This window comes from Oncorhynchus clarkii, unplaced genomic scaffold, assembly GCF_045791955.1.
Source record: "Oncorhynchus clarkii lewisi isolate Uvic-CL-2024 unplaced genomic scaffold, UVic_Ocla_1.0 unplaced_contig_1723_pilon_pilon, whole genome shotgun sequence".
NCBI lineage: Eukaryota > Metazoa > Chordata > Actinopteri > Salmoniformes > Salmonidae > Oncorhynchus > Oncorhynchus clarkii.
In genome coordinates this window covers 348,276-366,263 of record NW_027260956.1, presented here as the reverse complement: position 1 = coordinate 366,263, position 17,988 = coordinate 348,276, and the positions used below count along the sequence as shown (strand labels likewise).

At 43.0% G+C, this 17,988-nt stretch overlaps 6 non-coding genes across 6 annotated transcripts; all 6 read left to right on the top strand.

Moving 5' to 3' along the window:
• Positions 1-4,243: 4,243 nt before the first annotated feature.
• trnar-ccu (transfer RNA arginine (anticodon CCU)) lies at positions 4,244-4,316 on the top strand. The gene has a single exon. It is a non-coding gene; the product is annotated as a tRNA-Arg (tRNA).
• Positions 4,317-11,616: 7,300 nt separating this feature from the next.
• trnar-ccu (transfer RNA arginine (anticodon CCU)) lies at positions 11,617-11,689 on the top strand. The gene has a single exon. It is a non-coding gene; the product is annotated as a tRNA-Arg (tRNA).
• An 824-nt stretch (positions 11,690-12,513) lies between these two features.
• Positions 12,514-12,585, top strand: trnam-cau (transfer RNA methionine (anticodon CAU)). The gene has a single exon. It is a non-coding gene; the product is annotated as a tRNA-Met (tRNA).
• Positions 12,586-14,625: 2,040 nt separating this feature from the next.
• trnar-ccu (transfer RNA arginine (anticodon CCU)) lies at positions 14,626-14,698 on the top strand. The gene has a single exon. It is a non-coding gene; the product is annotated as a tRNA-Arg (tRNA).
• A 2,116-nt stretch (positions 14,699-16,814) lies between these two features.
• Positions 16,815-16,887, top strand: trnar-ccu (transfer RNA arginine (anticodon CCU)). The gene has a single exon. It is a non-coding gene; the product is annotated as a tRNA-Arg (tRNA).
• A 1,028-nt stretch (positions 16,888-17,915) lies between these two features.
• Positions 17,916-17,988, top strand: trnar-ccu (transfer RNA arginine (anticodon CCU)). The gene has a single exon. It is a non-coding gene; the product is annotated as a tRNA-Arg (tRNA).

Sequence of the window (17,988 nt, the reverse complement as noted above, 5' to 3'; positions counted from 1 at the left end):
TGCTAAACAGTTTATTTTAAGTGCGAACAACATTTTTAAAAAATGTGTCGTTTCATGGGCATAATGTCTCAGTGCCATTATAATTTTTTTTACCTCTTCCAACAGTTCGTATAGGTCATACTGTTTACACAGTATCCCAGTGGCCTAAGATACTGGACTCCTAAGCCATGGATTGTGAGTTCTAGTCTTTTCTGAAGTGGCTGAGAGCAGAGTGGCGCAGCGGAAGCGTGCTGGGCCCATAACCCAGAGGTCGATGGATCGAAACCATCCTCTGCTAAACAGTTTATTTTAAGTGCGAACAACATTTTTAAAAAATGTGTCGTTTCATGGGCATGTCTCAGTGCCATTATATATATTTTTTTACCTCTTCCAACAGTTCGTATAGGTCATACTGTTTACACAGTATCCCAGTGGCCTAAGATACTGGACTCCTAAGCCAAAGATTTTGAGTTCTAGTCTTTTCTGAAGTGGCTGAGAGCAGAGTGGCACAGCGGAAGCGTGCTGGGCCCATAACACAGAGGTCGATGGATCGAAACCATCCTCTGCTAAGCAGATTATTTTCAAAAATGAAACGCAAACAGAAATTAGAAAGCTAAATTTCATTTGCGTGTCTCAGTGCTATCCAGTACACATTGTTTTTACTGCTTGTATCAGTTCGTACTATTTGCAAAAGGTAGACAGTGCCCCAGTTAACTAATGGATAAGGCATTGGCCTCCTAAGCCAGCGATTGTGGGTTCAAGTCCCATCTGGGGTGGATGGAAGCAGAGTGGAGCAGCGGAAGCGTGCTGGGCCCATAACCCAGAGGTCGATGGATCGAAACCATCCTCTGCTAAACAGTTTATTTTAAGTGCGAACAACATTTTTAAAAAATGTGTCGTTTCATGGGCATAATGTCTCAGTGCCATTATAATTTTTTTTTACCTCTTCCAACAGTTCGTATAGGTCATACTGTTTACACAGTATCCCAGTGGCCTAAGATACTGGACTCCTAAGCCACGGATTGTGAGTTCTATTCTTTTCTGAAGTGTCTGAGAGCAGAGTGGCGCAGCGGAAGCGTGCTGGGCCCATAACCCAAAGGTCGATGGATCGAAACCATCCTCTGCTAAACAGTTTATTTTAAGTGCGAACAACATTTTTTTTAAATGTGTCGTTTCATGGGCATAATGTCTCAGTGCCATTATAATTAGTTTTTTACCTCTTCCAACAGTTCGTATAGGTCATACTGTTTACACAGTATCCCAGTGGCCTAGGACACTGGACTCCTAAGCCATGGATTGTGAGTTCTAGTCTTTTCTGAAGTGGCTGAGAGCAGAGTGGCGCAGCGGAAGCGTGCTGGGCCCATAACCCAGAGGTCGATGGATCGAAACCATCCTCTGCTAAACAGTTTATTTTAAGTGCGAACAACATTTTTAAAATGTGTGTCGTTTCATGGGCATAATGTCTCAGTGCCATTATAATTTTTTTTTTACCTCTTCCAACAGTTCGTATAGGTCATACTTTTTACACAGTATCCCAGTGGCCTAAGACACTGGACTCCTAAGCCATGGATTGTGAGTTCTAGTCTTTTCTGAAGTGGCTGAGAGCAGAGTGGCGCAGCGGAAGCGTGCTGGGCCCATAACCCAGAGGTCGATGGATCGAAACCATCCTCTGCTAAACAGTTTATTGTAAGTGCGAACAACATTTTAAAAAAATGTGTCGTTTCATGGGCATAATGTCTCAGTGCCATTATAATTTTTTTTGTTACCTCTTCCAACAGTTCGTATAGGTCATACTGTTTACACAGTATCCCAGTGGCCTAAGATACTGGACTCCTAAGCCATGGATTGTGAGTTCTAGTCTTTTCTGAAATGGCTGAGAGCAGAGTGGCGCAGCGGAAGATTGCTGGGCCCATAACCCAGAGGTCGATGGATCGAAACCATCCTCTGCTAAACAGATTATTTTCAAAAATTAAACGCAAACAGAAATTAGAAAGCTATATTTCATTTGCATGTCTCAGTGCTATCCAGTACACATTGTTTTTACTGCTTGTATCAGTTTGTACTATTTGCAAAAGGTAGACAGTGCCCCAGTGGCCTAATGGATAAGGCACTGGCCTCCTAAGCCAGGAGGTTCAAGTCCCATCTGGGGTGGATGGAAGCAGAGTGGCGCAGCGGAAGCGTGCTGGGCCCATAACCCAGAGGTCGATGGATCGAAACCATCCTCTGCTAAACAGTTTATTTTAAGTGCGAACAACATTTTTAAAAAATATGTCGTTTCATGGGCATAATGTCTCAGTGCCATTATAATTTTTTTTTTACCTCTTCCAACAGTTCGTATAGGTCATACTGTTTACACAGTATCCCAGTGGCCTAAGATACTGGACTCCTAAGCCATGGATTGTGAGTTCTAGTCTTTTCTGAAGTGGCTGAGAGCAGAGTGGCGCAGCGGAAGCGTGCTGGGCCCATAACCCAGAGGTCGATGGATCGAAACCATTCTCTGCTAAACAGTTCATTTTAAGTGCGAACAACATTTTTTTAAAATGTGTCGTTTCATGGGCATTTCTCAGTGCCATTATATTTTTTTTTTTACCTCTTCCAACAGTTCGTATAGGTCATACTGTTTACACAGTATCCCAGTGGCCTAAGATACTGGACTCCTAAGCCATGGATTGTGAGTTCTAGTCTTTTCGCAAGTGGCTGAGAGCAGAGTGGCGCAGCGGAAGCGTGCTGGGCCCATAACCCAGAGGTCGATGGATCGAAACCATTCTCTGCTAAACAGTTCATTTTAAGTGCGAACAACATTTTTTAAAAATGTGTCGTTTCATGGGCATGTCTCAGTGCCATTATAATTTTTTTTTACCTCTTCCAACAGTTCGTATAGGTCATACTGTTTACACAGTATCCCAGTGGCCTAAGATACTGGACTCCTAAGCCAAAGATTTTGAGTTCTAGTCTTTTCTGAAGTGGCTGAGAGCAGAGTGGCGCAGCGGAAGCGTGCTGGGCCCATAACCCAGAGGTCGATGGATCGAAACCATCCTCTGCTAAACAGTTTATTTTAAGTGCGAACAACATTTTTAAAAAATGTGTCGTTTCATGGGCATAATGTCTCAGTGCCATTATAATTTTTTTTACCTCTTCCAACAGTTCGTATAGGTCATACTGTTTACACAGTATCCCAGTGGCCTAAGATACTGGACTCCTAAGCCATGGATTGTGAGTTCTAGTCTTTTCTGAAGTGGCTGAGAGTAGAGTGGCGCAGCGGAAGTGTGCTGGGCCCATAACCCAGAGGTCGATGGATCGAAACCATCCTCTGCTAAACAGTTTATTTTAAGTGCGAACAACATTTTTAAAAAATGTGTCGTTTCATGGGCATGTCTCAGTGCCATTATATATATTTTTTTACCTCTTCCAACAGTTCGTATAGGTCATACTGTTTACACAGTATCCCAGTGGCCTAAGATACTGGACTCCTAAGCCAAAGATTTTGAGTTCTAGTCTTTTCTGAAGTGGCTGAGAGCAGAGTGGCACAGCGGAAGCGTGCTGGGCCCATAACACAGAGGTCGATGGATCGAAACCATCCTCTGCTAAACAGTTTATTTTAAGTGCGAACAACATTTTTAAAAAATGTGTCGTTTCATGGGCATAATGTCTCAGTGCCATTATAATTTTTTTTACCTCTTCCAACAGTTCGTATAGGTCATACTGTTTACACAGTATCCCAGTGGCCTAAGATACTGGACTCCTAAGCCATGGATTGTGAGTTCTAGTCTTTTCTGAAGTGGCTGAGAGTAGAGTGGCGCAGCGGAAGTGTGCTGGGCCCATAACCCAGAGGTCGATGGATCGAAACCATCCTCTGCTAAACAGTTTATTTTAAGTGCGAACAACATTTTTAAAAAATGTGTCGTTTCATGGGCATGTCTCAGTGCCATTATATATATTTTTTTACCTCTTCCAACAGTTCGTATAGGTCATACTGTTTACACAGTATCCCAGTGGCCTAAGATACTGGACTCCTAAGCCAAAGATTTTGAGTTCTAGTCTTTTCTGAAGTGGCTGAGAGCAGAGTGGCACAGCGGAAGCGTGCTGGGCCCATAACACAGAGGTCGATGGATCGAAACCATCCTCTGCTAAGCAGATTATTTTCAAAAATGAAACGCAAACAGAAATTAGAAAGCTAAATTTCATTTGCGTGTCTCAGTGCTATCCAGTACACATTGTTTTTACTGCTTGTATCAGTTCGTACTATTTGCAAAAGGTAGACAGTGCCCCAGTGGCCTAATGGATAAGGCACTGGCCTCCTAAGCCAGGGATTGTGGGTTCAAGTCCCATCTGGGGTGGATGGAAGCAGAGTGGCGCAGCGGAAGCGTGCTGGGCCCATAACCCAGAGGTCGATGGATCGAAACCATCCTCTGCTAAACAGTTTATTTTAAGTGCGAACAACATTTTTAAAAAATGTGTCGTTTCATGGGCATAATGTCTCAGTGCCATTATATTTTTTTTTTTACCTCTTCCAACAGTTCGTATAGGTCATACTGTTTACACAGTATCCCAGTGGCCTAAGATACTGGACTCCTAAGCCATTGATTGTGAGTTCTAGTCTTTTGTGAAGTGGCTGAGAGCAGAGTGGCGCAGCGGAAGCGTGCTGGGCCCATAACCCAGAGGTCGATGGATCGAAACCATCCTCTGCTAAATAGTTTATTTTAAGTGCGAACAACATTTTTAAAAAATGTGTCGTTTCATGGGCATAATGTCTCAGTGCCATTATAATTTGTTTTTTACCTCTTCCAACAGTTCGTATAGGTCATACTGTTTACACAGTATCCCAGTGGCCTAAGATACTGGACTCCTAAGCCATGGATTGTGAGTTCTAGTCTTTTCTGAAGGGGATGAGAGCAGAGTGGCGCAGCGGAAGCGTGCTGGGCCCATAACCCAGAGGTCGATGGATCGAAACCATCCTCTGCTAAACAGTTTATTTTAAGTGCGAACAACATTTTTAAAAAATTTGTCGTTTCATGGGCATAATGTCTCAGTGCCATTATATTTTTTTTTTTACCTCTTCCAACAGTTCGTATAGGTCATACTGTTTACACAGTATCCCAGTGGCCTAAGATACTGGACTCCTAAGCCATTGATTGTGAGTTCTAGTCTTTTGTGAAGTGGCTGAGAGCAGAGTGGCGCAGCGGAAGCGTGCTGGGCCCATAACCCAGAGGTCGATGGATCGAAACCATCCTCTGCTAAATAGTTTATTTTAAGTGCGAACAACATTTTTAAAAAATGTGTCGTTTCATGGGCATAATGTCTCAGTGCCATTATAATTTGTTTTTTACCTCTTCCAACAGTTCGTATAGGTCATACTGTTTACACAGTATCCCAGTGGCCTAAGATACTGGACTCCTAAGCCATGGATTGTGAGTTCTAGTCTTTTCTGAAGGGGATGAGAGCAGAGTGGCGCAGCGGAAGCGTGCTGGGCCCATAACCCAGAGGTCGATGGATCGAAACCATCCTCTGCTAAACAGTTTATTTTAAGTGCGAACAACATTTTTAAAAAATGTGTCGTTTCATGGGCATAATGTCTCAGTGCCATTATATATTTTTTTTTACCTCTTCCAACAGTTCGTATAGGTCATACTGTTTACACAGTATCCCAGTGGCCTAAGATACTGGACTCCTAAGCCATTGATTGTGAGTTCTAGTCTTTTGTGAAGTGGCTGAGAGCAGAGTGGCGCAGCGGAAGCGTGCTGGGCCCATAACCCAGAGGTCGATGGATCGAAACCATCCTCTGCTAAATAGTTTATTTTAAGTGCGAACAACATTTTTAAAAAATGTGTCGTTTCATGGGCATAATGTCTCAGTGCTATTATAATTTGTTTTTTACCTCTTCCAACAGTTCGTATAGGTCATACTGTTTACACAGTATCCCAGTGGCCTAAGATACTGGACTCCTAAGCCATGGATTGTGAGTTCTAGTCTTTTCTGAAGGGGATGAGAGCAGAGTGGCGCAGCGGAAGCGTGCTGGGCCCATAACCCAGAGGTCGATAGATCGAAACCATCCTCTGCTAAACAGTTTATTTTAAGTGCGAACAACATTTTAAAAAAATGTGTCGTTTCATGGGCATAATGTCTCAGTGCCATTATATATATTTTTTTTACCTCTTCCAACAGTTCGTATAGGTCATACTGTTTACACAGTATCCCAGTGGCCTAAGATACTGGACTCCTAAGCCATTGATTGTGAGTTCTAGTCTTTTGTGAAGTGGCTGAGAGCAGAGTGGCGCAGCGGAAGCGTGCTGGGCCCATAACCCAGAGGTCGATGGATCGAAACCATCCTCTGCTAAATAGTTTATTTTAAGTGCGAACAACATTTTTAAAAAATGTGTCGTTTCATGGGCATAATGTCTCAGTGCCATTATAATTTGTTTTTTACCTCTTCCAACAGTTCGTATAGGTCATACTGTTTACACAGTATCCCAGTGGCCTAAGATACTGGACTCCTAAGCCATGGATTGTGAGTTCTAGTCTTTTCTGAAGGGGATGAGAGCAGAGTGGCGCAGCGGAAGCGTGCTGGGCCCATAACCCAGAGGTCGATGGATCGAAACCATCCTCTGCTAAACTTTTTATTTTAAGTGCGAACAACATTTTTAAAAAATGTGTCGTTTCATGGGCATAATGTCTCAGTGCCATTATATATTTTTTTTTACCTCTTCCAACAGTTCGTATAGGTCATACTGTTTACACAGTATCCCAGTGGCCTAAGATACTGGACTCCTAAGCCATTGATTGTGAGTTCTAGTCTTTTGTGAAGTGGCTGAGAGCAGAGTGGCGCAGCGGAAGCGTGCTGGGCCCATAACCCAGAGGTCGATGGATCGAAACCATATTCTGCTAAATAGTTTATTTTAAGTGCGAACAACATTTTTAAAAAATGTGTCGTTTCATGGGCATAATGTCTCAGTGCCATTATAATTTTTTTTTTACCTCTTCCAACAGTTCGTATAGGTCATACTGTTTACACAGTATCCCAGTGGCCTAAGATACTGGACTCCTAAGCCATGGATTGTGAGTTCTAGTCTTTTCTGAAGGGGATGAGAGCAGAGTGGCGCAGCGGAAGCGTGCTGGGCCCATAACCCAGAGGTCGATAGATCGAAACCATCCTCTGCTAAACAGTTTATTTTAAGTGCGAACAACATTTTTAAAAAATGTGTCGTTTCATGGGCATAATGTCTCAGTGCCATTATATATATTTTTTTTACCTCTTCCAACAGTTCGTATAGGTCATACTGTTTACACAGTATCCCAGTGGCCTAAGATACTGGACTCCTAAGCCATTGATTGTGAGTTCTAGTCTTTTGTGAAGTGGCTGAGAGCAGAGTGGCGCAGCGGAAGCGTGCTGGGCCCATAACCCAGAGGTCGATGGATCGAAACCATCCTCTGCTAAATAGTTTATTTTAAGTGCGAACAACATTTTTAAAAAATGTGTCGTTTCATGGGCATAATGTCTCAGTGCCATTATAATTTGTTTTTTACCTCTTCCAACAGTTCGTATAGGTCATACTGTTTACACAGTATCCCAGTGGCCTAAGATACTGGACTCCTAAGCCATGGATTGTGAGTTCTAGTCTTTTCTGAAGGGGATGAGAGCAGAGTGGCGCAGCGGAAGCGTGCTGGGCCCATAACCCAGAGGTCGATGGATCGAAACCATCCTCTGCTAAACAGTTTATTTTAAGTGCGAACAACATTTTAAAAAAATGTGTCGTTTCATGGGCATAATGTCTCAGTGCCATTATATATATTTTTTTACCTCTTCCAACAGTTCGTATAGGTCATACTGTTTACACAGTATCCCAGTGGCCTAAGATACTGGACTCCTAAGCCATGGATTGTGAGTTCTAGTCTTTTCTGAAGGTGATGAGAGCAGAGTGGCGCAGCGGAAGCGTGCTGGGCCCATAACCCAGAGGTCGATGGATCGAAACCATCCTCTGCTAAACAGTTTATTTTTAGTGCGAACAACATTTTTTTTTAAATGTGTCGTTTCATGGGCATGTCTCAGTGCCATTATATATATTTTTTTACCTCTTCCAAAAGTTCGTATAGGTCATACTGTTTACACAGTATCCCAGTGGCCTAAGATACTGGACTCCTAAGCCAAAGATTTTGAGTTCTAGTCTTTTCTGAAGTGGCTGAGAGCAGAGTGGCGCAGCGGAAGCGTGCTGGGCCCATAACCCAGAGGTCGATGGATCGAAACCATCCTCTGCTAAACAGTTTATTTAAAGTGCGAACAACATTTTTAAAAAATGTGTCGTTTCATGGGCATGTCTCAGTGCCATTATATATATTTTTTTACCTCTTCCAACAGTTCGTATAGGTCATACTGTTTACACAGTATCCCAGTGGCCTAAGACACTGGACTCCTAAGCAATGGATTGTGAGTTCTAGTCTTTTCTGAAGGGGATGAGAGCAGAGTGGCGCAGCGGAAGCGTGCAGGGCCCATAACCCAGAGGTCGATGGATCGAAACCATCCTCTGCTAAACAGTTTATTTTAAGTGCGAACAACATTTTTAAAAAATGTGTCGTTTCATGGGCATAATGTCTCAGTGCCATTATAATTTTTTTTTACCTCTTCCAACAGTTCGTATAGGTCATACTGTTTACACAGTATCCCAGTGGCCTAAGATACTGGACTCCTAAGCCATGGATTGTGAGTTCTAGTCTTTTCTGAAGGTGATGAGAGCAGAGTGGCGCAGCGGAAGCGTGCTGGGCCCATAACCAGAGGTCGATGGATCGAAACCATCCTCTGCTAAACAGTTTATTTTTAGTGCGAACAACATTTTTTAAAAATGTGTCGTTTCATGGGCATGTCTCAGTGCCATTATAATTTTTTTTTTACCTCTTCCAACAGTTCGTATAGGTCATACTGTTTACACAGTATCCCAGTGGCTTAAGATACTGGACTCCTAAGCCATGGATTGTGAGTTCTAGTCTTTTCTGAAGTGGCTGAGAGCAGAGTGGCGCAGCGGAAGCGTGCTGGGCCCATAACCCAGAGGTCGATGGATCGAAACCATTCTCTGCTAAATAGTTCATTTTAAGTGCGAACAACATTTTTTAAAAATGTGTCGTTTCATGGGCATGTCTCAGTGCCATTATAATTTTTTTTTTACCTCTTCCAACAGTTCGTATAGGTCATACTGTTTACACAGTATCCCAGTGGCCTAAGATACTAGACTCCTAAGCCAAAGATTTTGAGTTCTAGTCTTTTCTGAAGTGGCTGAGAGCAGAGTGGCGCAGCGGAAGCGTGCTGGGCCCATAACCCAGAGGTCGATGGATCGAAACCATCCTCTGCTAAACAGTTTATTTTAAGTGCGAACAACATTTTTTTAAAATGTGTCGTTTCATGGGCATGTCTCAGTGCCATTATATATATTTTTTTACCTCTTCCAACAGTTCGTATAGGTCATACTGTTTACACAGTATCCCAGTGGCCTAAGACACTGGACTCCTAAGCAATGGATTGTGAGTTCTAGTCTTTTCTGAAGGGGATGAGAGCAGAGTGGCGCAGCGGAAGCGTGCTGGGCCCATAACCCAGGGGTCGATGGATCGAAACCATCCTCTGCTAAACAGTTTATTTTAAGTGCGAACAACATTTTTAAAAAATGTGTCGTTTCATGGGAATAATGTCTCAGTGCCATTATAATTTTTTTTTTACCTCTTCCAACAGTTCGTATAGGTCATACTGTTTACACAGTATCCCAGTGGCCTAAGATACTGGACTCCTAAGCCATGGATTGTGAGTTCTAGTCATTTCTGAAGTGGCTGAGAGCAGAGTGGCGCAGCGGAAGCGTGCTGGGCCCATAACCCAGAGGTCGATGGATCGAAACCATCCTCTGCTAAACAGTTTATTTTAAGTGCGAACAACATTTTTTAAAAATGTGTCGTTTCATGGGCATGTCTCAGTGCCATTATATATATTTTTTTACCTCTTCCAACAGTTCGTATAGGTCATACTGTTTACACAGTATCCCAGTGGCCTAAGACACTGGACTCCTAAGCAATGGATTGTGAGTTCTAGTCTTTTCTGAAGGTGATGAGAGCAGAGTGGCGCAGCGGAAGCGTGCTGGGCCCATAAACCAGAGGTCGATGGATCGAAACCATCCTCTGCTAAACAGTTTATTTTTAGTGCGAACAACATTTTTTTTAAATGTGTCGTTTCATGGGCATGTCTCAGTGCCATTATATATATTTTTTTACCTCTTCCAAAAGTTCGTATAGGTCATACTGTTTACACAGTATCCCAGTGGCTTAAGATACTGGACTCCTAAGCCATGGATTGTGAGTTCTAGTCTTTTCTGAAGTGGCTGAGAGCAGAGTGGCGCAGCGGAAGCGTGCTGGGCCCATAACCCAGAGGTCGATGGATCGAAACCATTCTCTGCTAAATAGTTCATTTTAAGTGCGAACAACATTTTTTAAAAATGTGTCGTTTCATGGGCATGTCTCAGTGCCATTATAATTTTTTTTTTACCTCTTCCAACAGTTCGTATAGGTCATACTGTTTACACAGTATCCCAGTGGCCTAAGATACTAGACTCCTAAGCCAAAGATTTTGAGTTCTAGACTTTTCTGAAGTGGCTGAGAGCAGAGTGGCGCAGCGGAAGCGTGCTGGGCCCATAACCCAGAGGTCGATGGATCGAAACCATCCTCTGCTAAACAGTTTATTTTAAGTGCGAACAACATTTTTTTAAAATGTGTCGTTTCATGGGCATGTCTCAGTGCCATTATATATATTTTTTTACCTCTTCCAACAGTTCGTATAGGTCATACTGTTTACACAGTATCCCAGTGGCCTAAGACACTGGACTCCTAAGCAATGGATTGTGAGTTCTAGTCTTTTCTGAAGGGGATGAGAGCAGAGTGGCGCAGCGGAAGCGTGCTGGGCCCATAACCCAGGGGTCGATGGATCGAAACCATCCTCTGCTAAACAGTTTATTTTAAGTGCGAACAACATTTTTAAAAAATGTGTCGTTTCATGGGCATAATGTCTCAGTGCCATTATAATTTTTTTTTTACCTCTTCCAACAGTTCGTATAGGTCATACTGTTTACACAGTATCCCAGTGGCCTAAGATACTGGACTCCTAAGCCATGGATTGTGAGTTCTAGTCTTTTCTGAAGTGGCTGAGAGCAGAGTGGCGCAGCGGAAGCGTGCTGGGCCCATAACCCAGAGGTCGATGGATCGAAACCATCCTCTGCTAAACAGTTCATTTTTAGTGCGAACAACATTTTTTTTAAATGTGTCGTTTCATGGGCATGTCTCAGTGCCATTATATATATTTTTTTACCTCTTCCAAAAGTTCGTATAGGTCATACTGTTTACACAGTATCCCAGTGGCCTAAGATACTGGACTCCTAAGCCAAAGATTTTGAGTTCTAGTCATTTCTGAAGTGGCTGAGAGCAGAGTGGCGCAGCGGAAGCGTGCAGGTCCCATAACCCAGAGGTCGATGGATCGAAACCATCCTCTGCTAAACAGATTATTTTCAAAAATGAAACGCAAACAGAAATTAGAAAGCTATATTTCATTTGCATGTCTCAGTGCTATCCAGTACACATTGTTTTTACTGCTTGTATCAGTTTGTACTATTTGCAAAAGGTGCCCCAGTGGCCTAATGGATAAGGCACTGGCCTCCTAAGCCAGGGATTGTGGGTTCAAGTCCCATCTGGGGTGGATGGAAGCAGAGTGGCGCAGCGGAAGCGTGCTGGGCCCATAACCCAGATGTTGATGGATCGAAACCATTCTCTGCTAAACAGTTAATTTTAAGTGCGAACAACATTTTTTAAAAATGTGTCGTTTCATGGGCATAATGTCTCAGTGCCATTATAAAAAATTTTTACCTCTTCCAACAGTTCGTATAGGTCATACTCTTTACACAGTATCCCAGTGGCCTAAGATACTGGACTCCTAAGCCATGGATTGTGAGTTCTAGTCTTTTCTGAAGTGACTGAGAGTAGAGTGGCGCAGCGGAAGCGTGCTGGGCCCATAACCCAGAGGTCGATGGATCGAAACCATCCTCTGCTAAACAGTTTATTTTATGTGCGAACAACATTTTTTTAAAATGTGTCGTTTCATGGGCATGTCTCAGTGCCATTATATATATTTTTTTAACTCTTCCAACAGTTCGTATAGGTCATACTGTTTACACAGTATCCCAGTGGCCTAAGATACTGGACTCCTAAGCCATGGATTGTGAGTTCTAGTCTTTTCTGAAGTGGCTGAGAGCAGAGTGGCGCAGCGGAAGCTTGCTGGGCCCATAACCCAGAGGTCGATGGATCGAAACCATCCTCTGCTAAACAGTTTATTTTAAGTGCGAACAACATTTAAAAAAAATGTGTCGTTTCATGGGCATAATGTCTCAGTGCCATTATATATATTTTTTTACCTCTTCCAACAGTTCGTATAGGTCATACTGTTTACACAGTATCCCAGTGGCCTAAGATACTGGACTCCTAAGCCATGGATTGTGAGTTCTAGTCTTTTCTGAAGTGGCTGAGAGCAGAGTGGCGCAGTGGAAGCGTGCTGGGCCCATAACCCAGAGGTCGATGGATCGAAACCATCCTCTGCTAATTAGTTTATTTTAAGTGCGAACAACATTTTTAAAAAATGTGTCGTTTCATGGGCATAATGTCTCAGTGCCATTATAAATTTTTTTTTACCTCTTCCAACAGTTCGTATAGGTCATACTGTTTACACAGTATCCCAGTGGCTTAAGATACTGGACTCCTAAGCCATGGATTGTGAGTTCTAGTCTTTTCTGAAGTGGCTGAGAGCAGAGTGGCGCAGCGGAAGCGTGCTGGGCCCATAACCCAGAGGTCGATGGATCGAAACCATTCTCTGCTAAATAGTTCATTTTAAGTGCGAACAACATTTTTTAAAAATGTGTCGTTTCATGGGCATGTCTCAGTGCCATTATAATTTTTTTTTTACCTCTTCCAACAGTTCGTATAGGTCATACTGTTTACACAGTATCCCAGTGGCCTAAGATACTAGACTCCTAAGCCAAAGATTTTGAGTTCTAGTCTTTTCTGAAGTGGCTGAGAGCAGAGTGGCGCAGCGGAAGCGTGCTGGGCCCATAACCCAGAGGTCGATGGATCGAAACCATTCTCTGCTAAATAGTTCATTTTAAGTGCGAACAACATTTTTTAAAAATGTGTCGTTTCATGGGCATGTCTCAGTGCCATTATATATATTTTTTTACCTCTTCCAACAGTTCGTATAGGTCATACTGTTTACACAGTATCCCAGTGGCCTAAGACACTGGACTCCTAAGCCAAAGATTTTGAGTTCTAGTCTTTTCTGAAGTGGCTGAGAGCAGAGTGGCGCAGCGGAAGCGTGCTGGGCCCATAACCCAGAGGTCGATGGATCGAAACCATCCTCTGCTAAACAGTTTATTTTAAGTGCGAACAACATTTTTTAAAAATGTGTCGTTTCATGGGCATAATGTCTCAGTGCCATTATATATATTTTTTTACCTCTTCCAACAGTTCGTATAGGTCATACTGTTTACACAGTATCCCAGTGGCCTAAGACACTGGACTCCTAAGCAATGGATTGTGAGTTCTAGTCTTTTCTGAATGGGATGAGAGCAGAGTGGCGCAGCGGAAGCGTGCTGTGCCCATAAACCAGGGGACGATGGATCGAAACCATCCTCTGCTAAACAGTTTATTTTAAGTGCGAACAACATTTTTAAAAAATGTGTCGTTTCATGGGCATAATGTCTCAGTGCCATTATAATTTTTTTTTTACCTCTTCCAACAGTTCGTATAGGTCATACTGTTTACACAGTATCCCAGTGGCCTAAGATACTGGACTCCTAAGCCATGGATTGTGAGTTCTAGTCTTTTCTGAAGTGGCTGAGAGCAGAGTGGCGCAGCGGAAGCGTGCTGGGCCCATAACCCAGAGGTCGATGGATCGAAACCATCCTCTGCTAAACAGTTTATTTTAAGTGCGAACAACATTTTTTAAAAATGTGTCGTTTCATGGGCATGTCTCAGTGCCATTATATATATTTTTTTACCTCTTCCAACAGTTCGTATAGGTCATACTGTTTACACAGTATCCCAGTGGCCTAAGACACTGGACTCCTAAGCAATGGATTGTGAGTTCTAGTCTTTTCTGAAGGTGATGAGAGCAGAGTGGCGCAGCGGAAGCGTGCCGGGCCCATAACCCAGAGGTCGATGGATCGAAACCATCCTCTGCTAAACAGTTTATTTTTAGTGCGAACAACATTTTTTTAAAATGTGTCGTTTCATGGGCATGTCTCAGTGCCATTATATATATTTTTTTACCTCTTCCAAAAGTTCGTATAGGTCATACTGTTTACACAGTATCCCAGTGACCTAAGATACTGGACTCCTAAGCCAAAGATTTTGAGTTCTAGTCATTTCTGAAGTGGCTGAGAGCAGAGTGGCGCAGCGGAAGCGTGCAGGTCCCATAACCCAGAGGTCGATGGATCGAAACCATCCTCTGCTAAACAGATTATTTTCAAAAATGAAACGCAAACAGAAATTAGAAAGCTATATTTCATTTGCATGTCTCAGTGCTATCCAGTACACATTGTTTTTACTGCTTGTATCAGTTTGTACTATTTGCAAAAGGTAGACAGTGCCCCAGTGGCCTAATGGATAAGGCACTGGCCTCCTAAGCCAGGGATTGTGGGTTCAAGTCCCATCTGGGGTGGATGGAAGCAGAGTGGCGCAGCGGAAGCGTGCTGGGCCCATAACCCAGAGGTCGATGGATCGAAACCATCCTCTGCTAAACAGTTTATTTTAAGTGCGAACAACATTTTTAAAAAATATGTCGTTTCATGGGCATAATGTCTCAGTGCCATTATAATTTTTTTTTACCTCTTCCAACAGTTCGTATAGGTCATACTGTTTACACAGTATCCCAGTGGCCTAAGATACTGGACTCCTAAGCCATGGATTGTGAGTTCTAGTCTTTTCTGAAGTGGCTGAGAGCAGAGTGGCGCAGCGGAAGCGTGCTGGGCCCATAACCCAGAGGTCGATGGATCGAAACCATTCTCTGCTAAATAGTTCATTTTAAGTGCGAACAACATTTTTTTAAAATGTGTCGTTTCATGGGCATGTCTCAGTGCCATTATAATTTTTTTTTTACCTCTTCCAACAGTTCGTATAGGTCATACTGTTTACACAGTATCCCAGTGGCCTAAGATACTGGACTCCTAAGCCAAAGATTTTGAGTTCTAGTCTTTTCTGAAGTGGCTGAGAGCAGAGTGGCGCAGCGGAAGCGTGCTGGGCCCATAACCCAGAGGTCGATGGATCGAAACCATCCTCTGCTAAACAGTTTATTTTAAGTGCGAACAACATTTTTTAAAAATGTGTCGTTTCATGGGCATGTCTCAGTGCCATTATATATATTTTTTTACCTCTTCCAACAGTTCGTATAGGTCATACTGTTTACACAGTATCCCAGTGGCCTAAGACACTGGACTCCTAAGCAATGGATTGTGAGTTCTAGTCTTTTCTGAAGGGGATGAGAGCAGAGTGGCGCAGCGGAAGCGTGCTGGGCCCATAACCCAGAGGTCGATGGATCGAAACCATCCTCTGCTAAACAGTTTATTTTAAGTGCGAACAACATTTTTAAAAAATATGTCGTTTCATGGGCATAATGTCTCAGTGCCATTATAATTTTTTTTTACCTCTTCCAACAGTTCGTATAGGTCATACTGTTTACACAGTATCCCAGTGGCCTAAGATACTGGACTCCTAAGCCATGGATTGTGAGTTCTAGTCTTTTCTGAAGTGGCTGAGAGCAGAGTGGCGCAGCGGAAGCGTGCTGGGCCCATAACCCAGAGGTCGATGGATCGAAACCATTCTCTGCTAAATAGTTCATTTTAAGTGCGAACAACATTTTTTTAAAATGTGTCGTTTCATGGGCATGTCTCAGTGCCATTATAATTTTTTTTTTACCTCTTCCAACAGTTCGTATAGGTCATACTGTTTACACAGTATCCCAGTGGCCTAAGATACTGGACTCCTAAGCCAAAGATTTTGAGTTCTAGTCTTTTCTGAAGTGGCTGAGAGCAGAGTGGCGCAGCGGAAGCGTGCTGGGCCCATAACCCAGAGGTCGATGGATCGAAACCATCCTCTGCTAAACAGTTTATTTTAAGTGCGAACAACATTTTTTAAAAATGTGTCGTTTCATGGGCATGTCTCAGTGCCATTATATATATTTTTTTACCTCTTCCAACAGTTCGTATAGGTCATACTGTTTACACAGTATCCCAGTGGCCTAAGACACTGGACTCCTAAGCAATGGATTGTGAGTTCTAGTCTTTTCTGAAGGGGATGAGAGCAGAGTGGCGCAGCGGAAGCGTGCTGGGCCCATAAACCAGGGGACGATGGATCGAAACCATCCTCTGCTAAACAGTTTATTTTAAGTGCGAACAACATTTTTAAAAAATGTGTCGTTTCATGGGCATAATGTCTCAGTGCCATTATAATTTTTTTTTTACCTCTTCCAACAGTTCGTATAGGTCATACTGTTTACACAGTATCCCAGTGGCCTAAGATACTGGACTCCTAAGCCAAAGATTTTGAGTTCTAGTCATTTCTGAAGTGGCTGAGAGCAGAGTGGCGCAGCGGAAGCGTGCAGGTCCCATAACCCAGAGGTCGATGGATCGAAACCATCCTCTGCTAAACAGATTATTTTCAAAAATGAAACGCAAACAGAAATTAGAAAGCTATATTTCATTTGCATGTCTCAGTGCTATCCAGTACACATTGTTTTTACTGCTTGTATCAGTTTGTACTATTTGCAAAAGGTAGACAGTGCCCCAGTGGCCTAATGGATAAGGCACTGGCCTCCTAAGCCAGGGATTGTGGGTTCAAGTCCCATCTGAGGTGGATGGAAGCAGAGTGGCGCAGCGGAAGCGTGCTGGGCCCATAACCCAGAGGTCGATGGATCGAAACCATTCTCTGCTAAATAGTTCATTTTAAGTGCGAACAACATTTTTTTAAAATGTGTCGTTTCATGGGCATGTCTCAGTGCCATTATAATTTTTTTTTTACCTCTTCCAACAGTTCGTATAGGTCATACTGTTTACACAGTATCCCAGTGGCCTAAGATACTGGACTCCTAAGCCAAAGATTTTGAGTTCTAGTCTTTTCTGAAGTGGCTGAGAGCAGAGTGGCGCAGCGGAAGCGTGCTGGGCCCATAACCCAGAGGTCGATGGATCGAAACCATCCTCTGCTAAACAGTTTATTTTAAGTGCGAACAACATTTTTTAAAAATGTGTCGTTTCATGGGCATGTCTCAGTGCCATTATATATATTTTTTTACCTCTTCCAACAGTTCGTATAGGTCATACTGTTTACACAGTATCCCAGTGGCCTAAGACACTGGACTCCTAAGCAATGGATTGTGAGTTCTAGTCTTTTCTGAAGGGGATGAGAGCAGAGTGGCGCAGCGGAAGCGTGCTGGGCCCATAAACCAGGGGACGATGGATCGAAACCATCCTCTGCTAAACAGTTTATTTTAAGTGCGAACAACATTTTTAAAAAATGTGTCGTTTCATGGGCATAATGTCTCAGTGCCATTATAATTTTTTTTTTACCTCTTCCAACAGTTCGTATAGGTCATACTGTTTACACAGTATCCCAGTGGCCTAAGATACTGGACTCCTAAGCCAAAGATTTTGAGTTCTAGTCATTTCTGAAGTGGCTGAGAGCAGAGTGGCGCAGCGGAAGCGTGCAGGTCCCATAACCCAGAGGTCGATGGATCGAAACCATCCTCTGCTAAACAGATTATTTTCAAAAATGAAACGCAAACAGAAATTAGAAAGCTATATTTCATTTGCATGTCTCAGTGCTATCCAGTACACATTGTTTTTACTGCTTGTATCAGTTTGTACTATTTGCAAAAGGTAGACAGTGCCCCAGTGGCCTAATGGATAAGGCACTGGCCTCCTAAGCCAGGGATTGTGGGTTCAAGTCCCATCTGAGGTG